This window comes from Somniosus microcephalus, unplaced genomic scaffold (genome assembly GCF_052327205.1).
Source record: "Somniosus microcephalus isolate GS21.2 unplaced genomic scaffold, FLI_Smic_1.0 unresolved_chr4, whole genome shotgun sequence".
In the NCBI taxonomy this organism is placed as follows: Eukaryota; Metazoa; Chordata; class Chondrichthyes; order Squaliformes; family Somniosidae; genus Somniosus; species Somniosus microcephalus.
In genome coordinates this window covers 46,640,688-46,655,737 of record NW_028225182.1, presented here as the reverse complement: position 1 = coordinate 46,655,737, position 15,050 = coordinate 46,640,688, and the positions used below count along the sequence as shown (strand labels likewise).

Here is a 15,050-nt window from a genome sequence, read left to right as displayed (position 1 = left end):
GTGGTGAACCTGTTGAATTCTGTACCACAGAAGGCAGTTGAGGCCAGTTCATTAAATATATTCAAGAAGGAGTTAGACATATTTCTTAAGGCTAAAGAGATAACGGGATATGGGGAGACAGCAGGGACAGAGTACTGAATGTGGATGATCAGCCATGATCTCATTAAATGGCGGAGCAGGCTCGAGGGGCTGAATGGCCGACTCCTCACAGAAACCCCACAGTGCAGACAGAGGCCCTTTCGGCCCATCAAGCCTGCACCGATCCCGGCACCCCTTCAACAACACATATCCTATCCCTGTAACCCCACATATTTAATCCCCCGAACACTGAGGGTCAATTTATCATAGCTGGTCAACCTGACACGCACATCTTTGGACGGTGGGAGGGAACTCAGAGCACCCGGAGAAAACCCACGCAAACAGTCCAAAGATGTGCGGGTTAGGTTGATTGGCTTTGGTAAATTGACCCTTAGTGTTAGGGGAATTAAATACATGGGGTTACGGGGATAGGGTGAGATATGCGTTGGTGCAGGCTCGAGGGGCCGAAATGGCCTTATATTTGCACTGTGGGATTTCTGTGAGTTTGTAAACTCCGCACAGACAGTTGCCCGAGGCCGGATTCGAACCCGCAGTTTTTAGCGCTGTGAGGCAACAGTGCTAACCACTACGCCACCGTGCTACTCCTCCTCGTATCTTCTATGTTTCTGTGAATGGAGCAGGTGAACTGCTGAATCCCACTTTTAAGGGATATCCCAAAGTGCTTGACAGTGGTGTGAAAATAAATGAGTTCCGCTTGGTAATTAAAAGTAAAGACTGTCAGAAGTGGGAATCGAACCCACGCCTCCAGAGGAGACTGCCATCTGAACGCAGCGCCTTAGACCGCTCGGCCATCCTGACTTGCTACATTAATTTCTGCATCTCATCACTTCCACATGAAGAACGTTTCCGTCCGGGTGCTTGTTCAATGCTGTTGAAGGCTCAGTGACCGGGATATCATCTCCCCCGGGGTTTTCCTGAGCTTGTGCTCGGTGTATGGGGAGGTTTGTCCCGGTTCCCTGGTATCTTGCAGCGCCAGGGATGGGTAATAACAATCTGAGCTCTGGTGCTGGGAAAGAGCGAATAATTAATGGGTTTGATTCCGGGCCTGAAATGCGGCTTAGATCTGTTGGTGTTAACCGAGGCCGGGGCTGCGAGATATTTCATTTTGTTCACGTTTAATCAGAGGAATATCCGCAGAGAGGAGCTGAAAAGGACCAACAACTGTAAAAACACAAGAAAAAAGATAAGAAATATCAGCAATTGTGATCAACTCTTTAATGTGTGTTCTGGTAGTTTAGTGGTTTAATTGTTTTAATCACCATTCATTAACTGATAGCATTGTATTGTAGAATAAAAGAAATGCTCACAGTAATGGACAGTCGAAAGTTGAATAATTTAACTTTAATAATTTGCGAAAGTTTATTCATTTATGAAGATTTATACCTATCAGAATTTACGCACTGTGTATTTTAGGAGTCTGTTTTAAATTGTTCGTTGCTTCTGACATGAAACCTGTTAAAATTATTTCAGAGAAAAAAATAAACTGAAACAAAATGTTTGCGCCCGGGCTCGAAACGGAGACTTTTCGCGTGTGAAGTAAACGTGATAACCGCTAAACTACGGAAACCTCTGCTTAGCAAAGTATCCAGAAAGCACTGTCCAGAGAGAAGGTGTAATACAGACTCGCTCTTTCTGCAATAATTTCCTTTCACTGGCATTTCTCTGACCGAACTGCACAAGTCAAAATGTTCCTTTCAAACTCACTAAACTCCCGAACTTCCTTCCCCCAGAATCTTCTGAATCTGATGCCTCTAGTTTTCCCACTCAACTAATGTCCCTTTGCAATTTTCTGCTGCCATCCACATTACTTACTCTGCCACTAACTTAGTGTCGTTAAACTTGGTAATATATGCCTATAGAAGACTTTTGGATTACCTTTTATGTTAGCTGCCATTCTTGATTGATTGCAACCCGCCCGGCCTGTACTGGACCCACCTCCCCCGGAACTGGCAACAATGCCACAGGAATCTCATCCCTCTTTCTACCTGTGTCGTTGGTATCCATATGGACCACGACCTCTGGCTCTTCACCTCCAGCTCAGAATATTCTGCAGCCAATCAGTGACATCCTTCACCCTGGCACCAGGGAGGCAACATTACCATCCTGGAGTCATGTCTGTCCTCCTCTTCTGTCTAACGGTCACCCATTCACTCTTTGCCTGCATACTCCTTAGCTGTGTGGTGACCACCTCCTGAAACGTGCTTGTTGTATCCGTGTGTTAATGGAGACACGGAATGCAGGAGTTGGTTTCACAGGTGTTTACTGAACAAAGTCTGGAGGTGAACTAACAGATACAAGACACTATACAGGCTTATATAGCCCGAGTGGCCATTACCGGCATTACAGTACACAGGGGCACTTAAAGGCACATACACCACAATTCCTCCCCTTTTAGACAACCAGTACATAACATTTTAAGTAATCATTAATTAACATGTTACAGGAACAAGAATCTACACATTTGCTGCAGTAAATCAATTATAAGTCAGTCTCTCTGGAGGCTTCCTGACTCGGTCCGGATAACGCCTCGGTGGTGTAGTAGTTTTTTGTGGTGTAGTAGGTTCTTTTGGCAAGGTCGATTCGGCTTGAATGCCAGTGTCGGGTTCATCTGGTTCCAGTATCACCGGATCGGAGGTAGATACTATGGGTATCTCTGCTTCATCATTAGGCATATAGAGTTGTGGTGTAGGTTGTCCCTTTTCGGATGACTCTATGATCTGGTCAGCATGGCGCCTTATTATGCTTTCCCCAATGTCCATGGTATACATCAGCAGTCCTAGTCCTGTGCAAATAGTTCCAGGCTGACATTTCACGGTACGGTAGTCCCGGGCCAAAACTTGTTGACCTATCTGGAAGGTTCTAGTTGGCCTTACATTCATGCCTTGAAATTGCTGGTTCTCCATGACCCTTCTGATGTTTGGCTTGATCAAATCCAGCCGGCATCTTAGGCTTCTATTGAAGAACATCATGGCGGGAGTTTGGTTTGTAACCACATGTGTTGCATTCCTGTATGCAAACAAGAAGTTATCTACCTTATGCTGTAGATTTATGTCTTCATTACCCATGGCCTTTATGGCCTTCTTGAAGGTCTGGACAAACCTTTCTCCCAATCCATTGGTGGCGGGATGCTATGGGGCGGACGTGTAGTGCTTAACCCCATTGTTTTTTAAGAACATCCTGAATTCTTCGGACACAAATTGCGGTCCATTATCAGAACAGATGTGTTCAGGCAGCCCATTCCTTGCAAATATGGTCCTTAATACTGTGATGGTTTTATCCATGGTGGTGGAGGACATTTTTATTACCAAGGCCACTTGGAGTGTGCATCAACTGCGATTAAGAACATTGAGTCCATAAATGGACCAGCAAAGTCGATGTGTACCCTTTGCCATGGAGATGAAGGCCACTCCCATGGATGTAGAGGGGCTTGTGGTGGGGCGTTTTAGACCTTCTGGCATCCTAGGCAGCTCTTGGTCATTTCTTCGATGTCTCCATCGATACCTGGCCACCACACAAACGCTCTGGCTAGGCTCTTCATTTTCACTCCACCCAGATGCCCCTCGTGAAGCTCCTTTAGCACTTTATCCTGGAGTTTGGGTGGAATCACCACTCTGGATCCACACATCAAGGTTCCTCGGCACACTGACAGCTGTTATCTTCTTTGCGAGAATGCTGGTAACAGTGGTTCGCCATGTGCTGGCCATCCCTTCACCGTTAAATCGTAGACTCGTGAGAGAGTCGGGTCATTTCTCGTTTCCCTTTCAATGGCAGAATTTGTTACTGGTAGACATTCCACTATGGTTGAGTGGAACATCTCCACTGGGTCCACTGTAGGTGTCTCTTCTACCGTTGGCAATGGTAGGCGCGATAAACCGTCAGCATTCCCATGCTGTTTTGATCCTTTGTATTCTATGTCATATTGGTGTGGCCCTAGGAAAAGGGACCACCTCTGTAGCCTTTGCGCTGTCATAATGGGAACACCCTTTTTAGGGTTGAATATGGAGACGAGGGGTTGATGGTCAGTCAACAAGGTAAATTTTTGTCCGTGTAGGTAATGGTTGAATTTCTTCACTCCCCATACCAGGTTGAGTGCTTCCCTGTCGATCTGGGCATAGTTACGCTCAGCTGAGTTCAATGAGCATGACGCAAAAGCTATCGGCCGCTCCGAGCCATCAGGGAATCTATGCGATAATACCACCCTTATGCCGTAAGGGGATGCGTCACAAGCCAGTCTGATTGGCAGTGATGGGTTGTAATGAGCCAAAACTTCCTCGGGCATGATCAAGCCTTTGCATTTATGGAAGGCACATTTACAGTCTTCGCTCCATTTCCAAATAACTCCCGTTTGTAGCAGTTCGTTAAGAGGGTGCAGAAGAGCTGACAAGTTCGGTAAAAATTTATGATAGTAATTTATCAATCCCAGGAACGACCTTAATTGTGAGACATTTTCAGGTGCTGGGGCTTTTATGACCGCTTCAATTTTTTCAGGTGACTTATGCAACCCTTCCTCGTTAATTATGTGGCCACAATATCATATTAGTTTCTGGAAAAATTCGCACTTGGGGCGATTTGCTCGTAGGCCCCGTTCTTTTAGCCTAGTGAGCACCTGCTCCAAATTGGCAAGGTGCTCGTTGTCGTTTTCTCCTGTTACAAGGATGTCGTCTAGGTAGCATTGAGTCCCCGGAATCCCTTGGAGGACTTGCTCCATAGCTCTTTGCCAGATAGCTGGAGCTGATGCTGCTCCGGAAACCAGTTGATTGTACTGGTACAGGCCTTTGTGTGTATTTATCGTGAGATACTTTTTAGAGGCCTCTTCAACCTGCATCTGTAGATATGCTTGTGCCAAGTCAATTTTGGTGAAACGTTTCCCTCCGGATAGTGAGGCGAATATATCTTCTATCCTCGGAAGAGGATACTGCACCATGTGAAGGACCGGGTTTTCAGTCACCTTGAAGTCCCCACAGATGCAAATTTTTCTCTGTTCTTCAGATTTATCATTATTCAACGTTTTCTTCATGACCGGGACGATGGGTGTTGCCCACTCGCTCCAATCTATCTTGGATAATACGCCTGCCTTTTCCAAATTCTCCAGCTCTGCCTCGACTGCTGGACGAATTGCGTATGGCACCGGCCTTGCCTTAAAAATTGGGAATTGCCGCATCTTCCACTTTTATTGAGGAAGTGCTGCCTTTCAAGGTTCCTAGTTCCTGTTGAAACACTTCCTTGGCGTTGGCCAAGATGTCTTTTAATCGTTCAGGTATGACGTCATCATCATTTTTTTTCTTACTGGTCACCGTCAGTGCCTGAATGGAGTGCCAGTCTAAACGCATCTTCCTGATCCATTCACGTCCCAACAGCGGTGGACCACCATCTTGCAGAACGTATAAATACAACTTCTGTATTTCCTTGCCGTTGTATACAACAAGCACCCTTATTTTCCCTTTGGGGTATACTTTCTGCCCCGTATATGTTTTCAAGATAATGGATGTGTCTTTCAAAGGTATATGCGGAAATAGCCGCTCGTAATCCCGTCGACTTATGACGGTCAGAGCCGATCCTGTATCTAGCTCCATTTTAACTGGGGACCCCGCTATCGTGAGGGTAACCCAAATGGTCTGGTAATCTTCTTTGGCAATTACATTATGTAATTTGAGACAGCTTAGTCTCTTGTTTCCGGAATCGCTATCACTCTTCTGGTCTTCGGAGCTACTGTCCGTCATCATTTGTACCTTTCTGTACTTTTCCTTATTGATTTTTTTCCTGTCCGTGGATTTTTTGTTTCCAGATCGACATACACGTGCAATGTGTCCAATCTTTCCGCATTGCCTGCATGCTTTGCCCTTGAACCAGCAGTCCCTCTGGTCATGGGTGGATCTGCCACAGCGATAACATCTCTCGAAAGCCTGTGTCATTTCATGGGTGCTGCAGTCCTGTGGCTTTTGCTGTATCTCTGCAGCTCCTCCTGCTGCTGCTTCGTATGATACAACCACACTGAAAGCCTTGTCCAGTGTCAAATCTTTCTCAGAAAGTAGCCTTTTCTGTGTTCCTTCACTTAGGAGACCGGAGACGAATTTGTCTCGAAGAGAATCTGCCAGTCCTGCCCCGAATTGGCAGTGCTTTGACAGCTTCCTTAATTCGGTGAGGTAATCAGCGTTACTTTCATTCTTGTGCTGATTCCTCCTGAAGAATTTGAATCGTTCTGCTATCAGCAGCAGTGTTGGGTTTAAGTGCTCCTGTAGGGTATCAACAATCTCCTTAAAATTGTTGTCCTTCGGTTTGGCTGGAGTGATTAAGTTTTGTAACAGCCCGTATGTCCTTGCGCCCATTAGATTTAGAAGTACTGATGTCTTTTTATCATCCTCTATTTCATTTGCTGTGCAATATACCTCCACTCTTTCCACATATGTGGTCCAAACCTATATATTGCTATCGAAATCAGTAATATTGTCAGTCTTAGGCATCCTGAAAAAAAATGGCGCCTCCCGCGCTTTCCTTTCTTCCCCGCAGAAAAAAAATGTCACCTCCCGCGCTTTCCCGCCGCTGCCGCTTCTGACACCACTGTTCTCCGCGGTTTTTATTTACATAGGTATATTTAATAGGTGGAGACTCCTTCCCACCGGACTCTCTGGGACTTTTCCCTCCCTCTACTTGGTCCGAACGCCGACCTGCTTTGCAGCGCCAGCCGTCTCCTGAGTGCTCCACCCTCTGTCTCCATTTGCCTCCGCCTTCGCTGCTCGGCCCCGCTGCAGAGCCAGCCAATGGAGCCCCAGCCCGCGGCCCAGGAAGGATTATTGCAGTACCTGCCACCAGCTCGGCTAGCTGGTGAAACCACAGTTTTTTTTCTTTTTTTCTTTCTTGTTTTTCTTCGACTTTCGTCTGAGGAATCGATCTCCTTGAAGTGCTGCCGAATTGCAGGTACGTCCGTTTCCAATTCGTCGCCACTGTTGTATCTATGTGTTAATGGAGACATGGAATGCAGGAGTTGGTTTCACAGCTATTTACTGAACAAAGTCTGGAGGTGAACTAACAGATACAAGACACTATACAGGCTTATATAGCCCGAGTGGCCATTACCGGCATTACAGTACACAGGGGCTCTTAAAGGCACATACACCACAGTGCTGTTCCCGTAGCTCTCAGCCTCGCGGATGCACCGCAGTGACGCCAGCTGCTGCTCAAGTTCCAAAACCCAGAGCTCGAGCTCCTCCAGCTGATGACACTTCCTGCGCAGGTGGTTGTCCAGGACATGGGAAGCACCTGAATTTCCCACAAGGCACAGGATGCACATTCCGTGGCACTGAGCTGCCCTGCCATGCCTTTATTTGTTTGACTCTTAACTAACTTTACAGAAAATTAAGACTAAGGTGTACCTAATTAAATTTATTAATGTAATATATTATTAACAGTTACTGAGTTAACACTGTATTACATTTTTGCTAAGAGTATCTTGTGCGAAACCTTATCAGATGCCTGCTGGATGTCATCATATTAAATCTAGATAATCCCTCCCCTTGATTCAGTTTCACTTTTCCTCGTTTCTCTGGTGGATTATCCTCTACTATGAAGACCGATGCAAAGTAATTATTAAGCATGCCTATCGTGTTCTTATTTCCAATTACAGTAACACATGGCTCTGTCTTTAAGGGGCCCGTATTCTCCTTCACCTCCCTCTTTACCATAATATACTTGTAAAAACTTTTCACAGGGATATTCTCGTATTCCCTTCCTACAAAGTTCTTTAAATCCCATTGCTGTCCAAAGACACTTGGGTGGTCTATGTACATAGATGATTAAAATATCATGAACAGGTACATAATCAAAATGTTTAATGGAATGCTGGCCTTTATATCTAGAAAACTAGACTGCAAGGGGGTAGAAGTTATGCTGCAGCTATACAAACCCCTGATTAGGCCTCAGTTGGAGTATTGTATTCAGTTCTGGGCAGAGATGTTGGATGGCTGTGTTCCCAGGATGGGTTAACTACTATATCCTGTAAGATAAGGTTGCCCCATGTTCTCATGCCATTTTGCTCAGTTTTCTGTGTTTTGCTGGGCTTGAAACATCTATTAAGTAAATATTTAATTGATTTATATATACACACGTGTATATGACACATATCCACTTTGAATTGACTTCTGACGAGAGGCAGTACTAATTAGATTAGAATTCCTTGACATGTTGAGGAACTATAAACTGCTTGATTTAGTTCTCGTACCCGGGCACAAAGTCTGGAATATGCAAGAATGATTATATCGTGGCGGAGCCACCAAAGGACTCAGAGCGGTTGTACATAATTCCTTTAACAGCAATGTAGTTACTGTCTGTGCCTGTACCTTTAATTACACTGTTTGACTGTGCAATGTGCAGTTACCTTTACAGCGCGGTTTCAACGTGATGATGTAATGCCGTTAGTCACGTGATTGCCCAATGGCGCGAAGATCACGATGACGTCATGACGTCAGCCTTAAGGCCAGGGGATGAGTCCTCATGGAGCCTTCAAGGAAAGTAGACCTGTATTTGATGTATTCCAGCAGTTTCTAGTTAAAACCTGTTTTGTTCAATTAAAGTTCATTGTTTTAATTACCTGATTCGAACTCAGTCTTTTCGATAGGAACCTCCGTTCCTACAATATCCAAATACTCTCACTGTCCCCACCTGCACTTTATTAATGTTGAAATGTATCAAATTACTCTATCACTCATTCCATATATTTATCGATTCAATAAAATGTAATAAAAACATTATATCTGCGTCAGTTCCTTACTACAAAACTTCCTCTCACTTTTTTTTCACACTTCTGTGCCAACTTTTCTGTAATAAATTGGTCTGTCCATAATAATAATGGCAACTCTTTATGTCACCACTTGGTGCCGCTGCAGCAGCACAGGTTTACCTGCCCCAACTTCTCAGTGTGCACCAGTCTCCGGTTCGACCCACTGTAGCTACCTTGCATATTACCCAAACCACAATGTGGGGACTTTAAAACGGGGTCCCAATGATGTCTGGAAGCCCTACACCAATTAACCCCAAATCCCTAACCCTGTTACATAAGTTACATAAGAATCAGGAGCATTAATAGGACATTTAAAAATAAGAACAAAAGAAGCAGGAGCAGGAGTAGGCCATTCGGCCCTTCGAGCCTGCTCTGCCATTCAATGAGATCATGGCTGATCTTCTACCTCAATTCCATTCACCAGCCTTATCACCATATCCCTTGATGCCCTTACTAGTCAGAAATCTATCGACTTCTGTTTTGAATATACCCAATGACTGAGCCTCCACTGCCCTCTGAGGTTGGGAATTCCAAAGATTCACAAGCCTCTGAGTGAAGAAACGTCTCCTCATCTCAGTCTCAAATGGCCGGCCCCTTATCCTGAGACTCTGTCCCCTAGTTCTAGACTCTCCAGCCAGGGGAAACAACCTCGCAGCTCCTACCCTTTCAAGCCCTCCAAGAAAATTTTACCTTTCAATTAGAACACCTCTCGTTCTTCTGAACTCCAGAGAATGTAGGCCCAATCTACTCAATCTCTCCTGATAGGACAACCCTATCATCATTGAAATCAATCAGGTTTGATTCCCAGTCAGGGAATTCAGTTCTGACAAAGACAATTGAAGTCTGTGAGACTCTTAATAATTGTGTTAATCAACCGACAAAGAATTGTGTTTCACACTGAAGGAAATGCTAACATGTTTGCCGGGTGACAGTCAAACTTTAATAACTTTTTTAAAGAATCAGAGATTTATTACAGAAGCCGACTTTTTAATAGAATCAGAGATTTACCACAGAAGCCGACTATACAACCCAGCGTTTCCGTAGTGTACTGGTTATCACGTTCGATTAACACGTGAAATAGTCCCCAGTTCGAAACCGGGCGCAAACATTTTGTAAACCATGTTCATTTAAATAATCGAAAAAATGGAACAATTCGCATTTCTAATGCAATGTAACAAAGTCCTGTTACATTTGTGTTTCTCTGTACAGTTCTGCACTCACTCAAAACACTACAGTGTCGCTCGCTCACTCCCGTTTCCAGCTCTGACCGTGCAGACAGCCCCTCTCAAAGCTGCACATTCCGGCTGCTTTCAGTTGAATTGTGAAAGATTATTCAAGGATCCTGCAGCTTTAACTCGGTTCACAACAGCAGATCTAAGCCGCGTTTCTGCAAACTACGAACCATGTTTTCCAGAATTCCAAGGTGTATAAGGAACTCAACCATTAAAATCCCTTTCATTAACCACAGGAGTTCAGGTAATTTTCTATGATTCTATAAAATGTTATTAAAGTTTGTCTGTCATCCGGTATACATGTTAGCAATTCCTGCAGTGCGCAACAAAATGTTGTGGGTTGATTAATGATAATAGAAACAATTATGAAGTGTCTCACAGACTTCAATGATCCCTTAATACCGTTGGTTAACTAAAATCTATCAATCGCAGGTTAAAATGAGCAATTCATGTTGCATCTTTGAAAGAGCTATCCAATCAGTCCCACTCCGCTGCTCTTCCCCCATAGCCCTGCTGACACTCCTGCCAGTGGAAACTGTTTCCCCCATAATTTTGATCACCTCTATTAAATCTCCCCTGACCAGTGATTAATGCAGTTCAACGCGGGCAAGTGTCAGATCATCCACTTGGGGCCGAGCAAAGATCGGTCAGTGTGTGGTCTGAAAACATCATGTGAGAGAATAGTTTTTTTTTCTGTGAAATAGCCGGTCCCGTTAAATTTAACAAATGTTGCCCCAGATCGCTGCTCTCTCAAGCAATGAACATTTTAAACCATTCTCATAAAATGCAATGTGTAAAATGAGATATGGGTTAACAGTTCAGGAGATGCAAAGAGCAAAATAAATGAATGAAGTTTCGACTGTCCCTTAGTAACCATATTATCATGTCTTTCATTCTGCAAAATAAAGTTACCGGTTAATTAATGGTGATTAAAGCAGTTCTTATTTATTCACATTAGATGCATGTAATTAATTTAATAAAGTTACATCGCATTCATGAATAAAAAACGGTGATATCAAAATTTCTTCCCTAACCGCGAATCGAACCCATCTCGCAGCGCTGATAGGAATAAGTTATTGAATCATTTAATGATGCCCTCGAAAAATGTCACACAACTAAATTAAAATCACTGCTGTAATGTGTTTCGGTGTTGAAGAAGGGGATTGAAAATGACAATAATAAGCCCAGATTGCGCCCTCGGTGAGACAGAGTTCGAACTTACAAAACAGTTGGTGCTGTGAAGTAACCGCTGATCGAAAGCTGACACCGGTTAAAGAACGAGAAACCGCTCAATATAAAGGATGAGCTCACAAACACCAGGCGCAGGGCAGTCTGGGCAACGAGAAGCCCCTCCTTTCTTATTCAGTGACATGAACGGGAGTCAGACGCCACAAACTTTAATTAAAAGCACAAATACGAGGAACACTTACTTCCAAATCTTCACTGTTAAAATTATATCACTTTATTCCAATTCGAGCTGCGTAGAAGCTGAAAATCAGCACCATGCGGTTTGATGTTCACTGCTGATTCTATTTTCCTGTGCAATATGACAAATGCTGTCCCAGATTCCTGGTGTCATCAGCAATGAGCACTTTAACCCAGACTCCTAAAGCACAGTGTGTAAAATGAGATATGGGTAACAGTTAACATGCAAAGCACAAATAAAGTGATTGAAGTATCGACTCTCGCTCAGTTGTCATTTCTTTCATTGTGCAAAATAATTTTATCGGTTTATTAATTATGCTTTTCCGTGAAAGCAACATAAAAGTTGAACAAAAATCATTCTCCCAACACGGGGCTCGAACCCACGACACTACAATTAAGAGTCTCGACCTACTGAGCTAGCCGGGCTGGAGAAGCTGATACGTTCTTGTCTTTAATTGCAGCCAGGCGCCTAGTGGCTCGGCCCCAGGCTAAACCACGAACCAGGTTCTCCTTAATTCCAAGGTGTGTAAGGAAATCAAGCATCAAAAGCCCTTTCATTAACCACAGGGATTCAGGCAATTTTCTGATCGCAAAGCGCTTTCTCACCTTGTCAATATCTCTCGTCTATTTGCCGGTGTTTCCCGATTCCGCCTGTCTCTCTGGCTCTGTTTATTCTATGTGAACACCTGCAGGTTGATTTTGAGCGAATACCTGTGCTTGTGTCTTGTCACATTAAATAAATGAGGAATTGTGGCGCTTCTCTCCCTGACACCGGGGAAAGAGTGAGACAGTCTTTGGAGCAAGTGTCTGGTTATTTGTGAAACGGCAAGGAAAACAATAATTCTGGAATTACCCGGAAAAACAGTGACCCCGACGTGATTTGAACACGCAGCCTTCTGATGTGGAATCAGACGCGCTACCGTTGCGCCACGAGGACCTACAGTATAAACCGTGCTGTTTTTATATACACACGTTCCACAAACACTGTTTCATTCCTCCTGCCTTCTCCTGATTCCTCAGTGTCATGCACAGAAGCGCCTGATGCCCTCATTTCACAGAAATCACAGAAACGCCACAGAGCAGATAGAGGCCATTCCGGCCCATCGAGCCTGCACCGACACATATCCCACCCTATCCCCGTAACCCACGTATTTAATCCCCCTAACACTAAGGATCAATTTATGATAGCCAATCAACCCAACCCACACATCTTTGGACTGTGGGAGGAAACCGGAGCACCCGGAGGAAACCCACGCAAACACGGGGAGAATGTGCAAACAGACAGTCGCCCGAGACTCGGATATTCGAACCCGCGACGCTTGCGCTGTGAGGCAACAGTTCTAACCACGATGCCACCGTAACTATACCAGCGTAACAAGCAAACACAGGTATTCCTTCAAAATCAAGAGCCAGAGAGAAAGACAGAATCGGGAATCTCCGGGAAATAGACAAGAGATATTGACAAGGACTAAAGCGCTTTCCGATCAGAAAATTGCCTGAACCCCTGTGATTAATGAAAGGGATTTTGCTGCTTGAGTTCCTTATACGCCTTGGGCTTCTGGAGAACTTGTTTCGTAGTTTGCAGAAACGCGGCTCAGACATGCTGTTGTGACCGGGCCGGAGCCACCAGGCACCTGACTGCAATCAGCGACAATGAAATGTAGTTCCAACTGGCCCGGTTAGCTCAGTCGATAAAGCGGTGAGACTTTTAATTTCCAGGTTGGGGGTTCGAGCCCCACGTTGGGCGGTATTTACTTTGTTAAACTTATCTGTTGCTTTCAAAGCGTCATTAATTGAGCGATAACCTTCTTTTGCACAATGAAAGAAATGCGAACTGAGAAAATACTGCAGATGCTGGGAATCTGAATTGAAACAGAAAATGCTGGAGATACTCAGCAGGTCAGGCAGCTTCTGCGAAGAGACAAACAGAGTTAACGTTTCAGGTCGATAACCTTTCGTCAGAACTGGAAGAAAGAGGTAATTGAACAGATTTTTAAGCAAGTGTAGGGGATTCTATGAGATCATGGCTGATCTCCTGCCTCAATTCCATTCACCGGCCCTATCGCCATATCCCTTGATGCCCTTACCAGTCAGAAATCTACCGACTTCTGTTTTGAACATACCCAATGACTGAGCCTCCACAGCCCTCTGGAGTAGAGAATTCAAAATATTCACCACCCTCTGTGTGCAGAAATTTCTTCTCCTCTCAGTCCTGAATGGCCTAACCTTTATCCTGAGGCTGTGGCCCCTGGTTCTAGACTGCCCAGCCAAGGGAAACTTTCTCCCAGCATCCAACCGATCAAACCCTGTAATAATTTTGCATGCTTAATGAGATCCCCTCTCATTCTTCCGAATTCAAGAGATTGCAGGCCTAGTTTACACAATCTCTTCTCATACGAGGTCAGTGACAGTCTTGCAAATGGTGACTTGATATTCGGTAGTGGGATCATGATCCAGGCGGAGGTAGGAGGAGGTGTTGGAGAGTTGGCGTACAGCTTCCGCTAGGCAGAGGTCGGTTCGCCAAACAGCAACAGCACCACCCTTGTCAGCAGGTTTTGTGCTTTGCATGTTAACTGTTACCCATATCTCATTTTACACAATATATGGGCTACTCCAGCTCCTAATTCTTTTGTTCTTAGTTGTTATTTCCTCACACAGGAGAGCAATCTCGCCCCTGGACAAGCAGAAGGAGCAATTTCCAGCAAAATGATTCCGCAAACGTGATAACTGCTACACTGTGGAACCGTCTCCACTTTCAGCACCAGGTCAGATGGAAATGTCAAAATTTTTTGAGGATGTAACTGGTAGAATAGATAAGGGGGAACCAGTGGATGTGGTGTATTTGGACTTTCAGAAGGCTTTCGATAAGGTCCCACATAAGAGATTGCGGTGCAAAGTTAAAGCACATGGGATCGGGGGTAAGGTACTGACTTGGATAGAGAGCTGGTTGGCGGGCAGGAAGTAAAGAGTATGTCTAAACGGGTCTTTTTCCAAGTGGCAGGCAGTTACTAGTGGGGTAGGGCAGGGACAAGTGCTAGGACCCCAGCTACTCACAATATATATTAATGATCTAGAAGGTTGAACTAGATGTAATAACTCCAAGTTTGCAGATGACACAAAGCTGGGTGGGCACGTGTGCTGTGAGGAGGATGCAGAGAAACTCCACTATGATATGGACAGGTTAGGTGATTAGCAGAAGCATGGCAGATGCAGTGTAATGTGGATAAATGTGAGGTTATCAACTTTGGTGGCAAAAACAGGAAGACAGCTTATTATCAGAATGTCAATAGATTGGGAAAAGGGGAACTGCAATGAGACCTGGGTGTCCGTGTGCACCAATCGCTGAAGGTAAGCATGCAGGTGCAGCAGGTGGTTAAGAAGGCAAATGTTGGCCTTTATAGTGAGAGGTTTCGAGTACAGGAGCAAGGGTGTCTTGCTGCAGTTGTACAAGGCCTTGGTGAGACCATACCTTGAGTATTGTGAGCAGCTTTGGTCACCTTAGCTGAGGAAGGATGTTCTTG

At 44.7% G+C, this 15,050-nt stretch overlaps 2 non-coding genes across 2 annotated transcripts; both read right to left on the bottom strand.

Moving 5' to 3' along the window:
- Positions 1-814: 814 nt before the first annotated feature.
- On the bottom strand, positions 815-897 carry trnal-cag (transfer RNA leucine (anticodon CAG)). Its single transcript has one exon. It is a non-coding gene; the product is annotated as a tRNA-Leu (tRNA).
- Positions 898-12,394: 11,497 nt separating this feature from the next.
- Positions 12,395-12,467, bottom strand: trnaw-cca (transfer RNA tryptophan (anticodon CCA)). The gene has a single exon. It is a non-coding gene; the product is annotated as a tRNA-Trp (tRNA).
- Between the last annotated feature and the right edge of the window lie 2,583 nt (positions 12,468-15,050).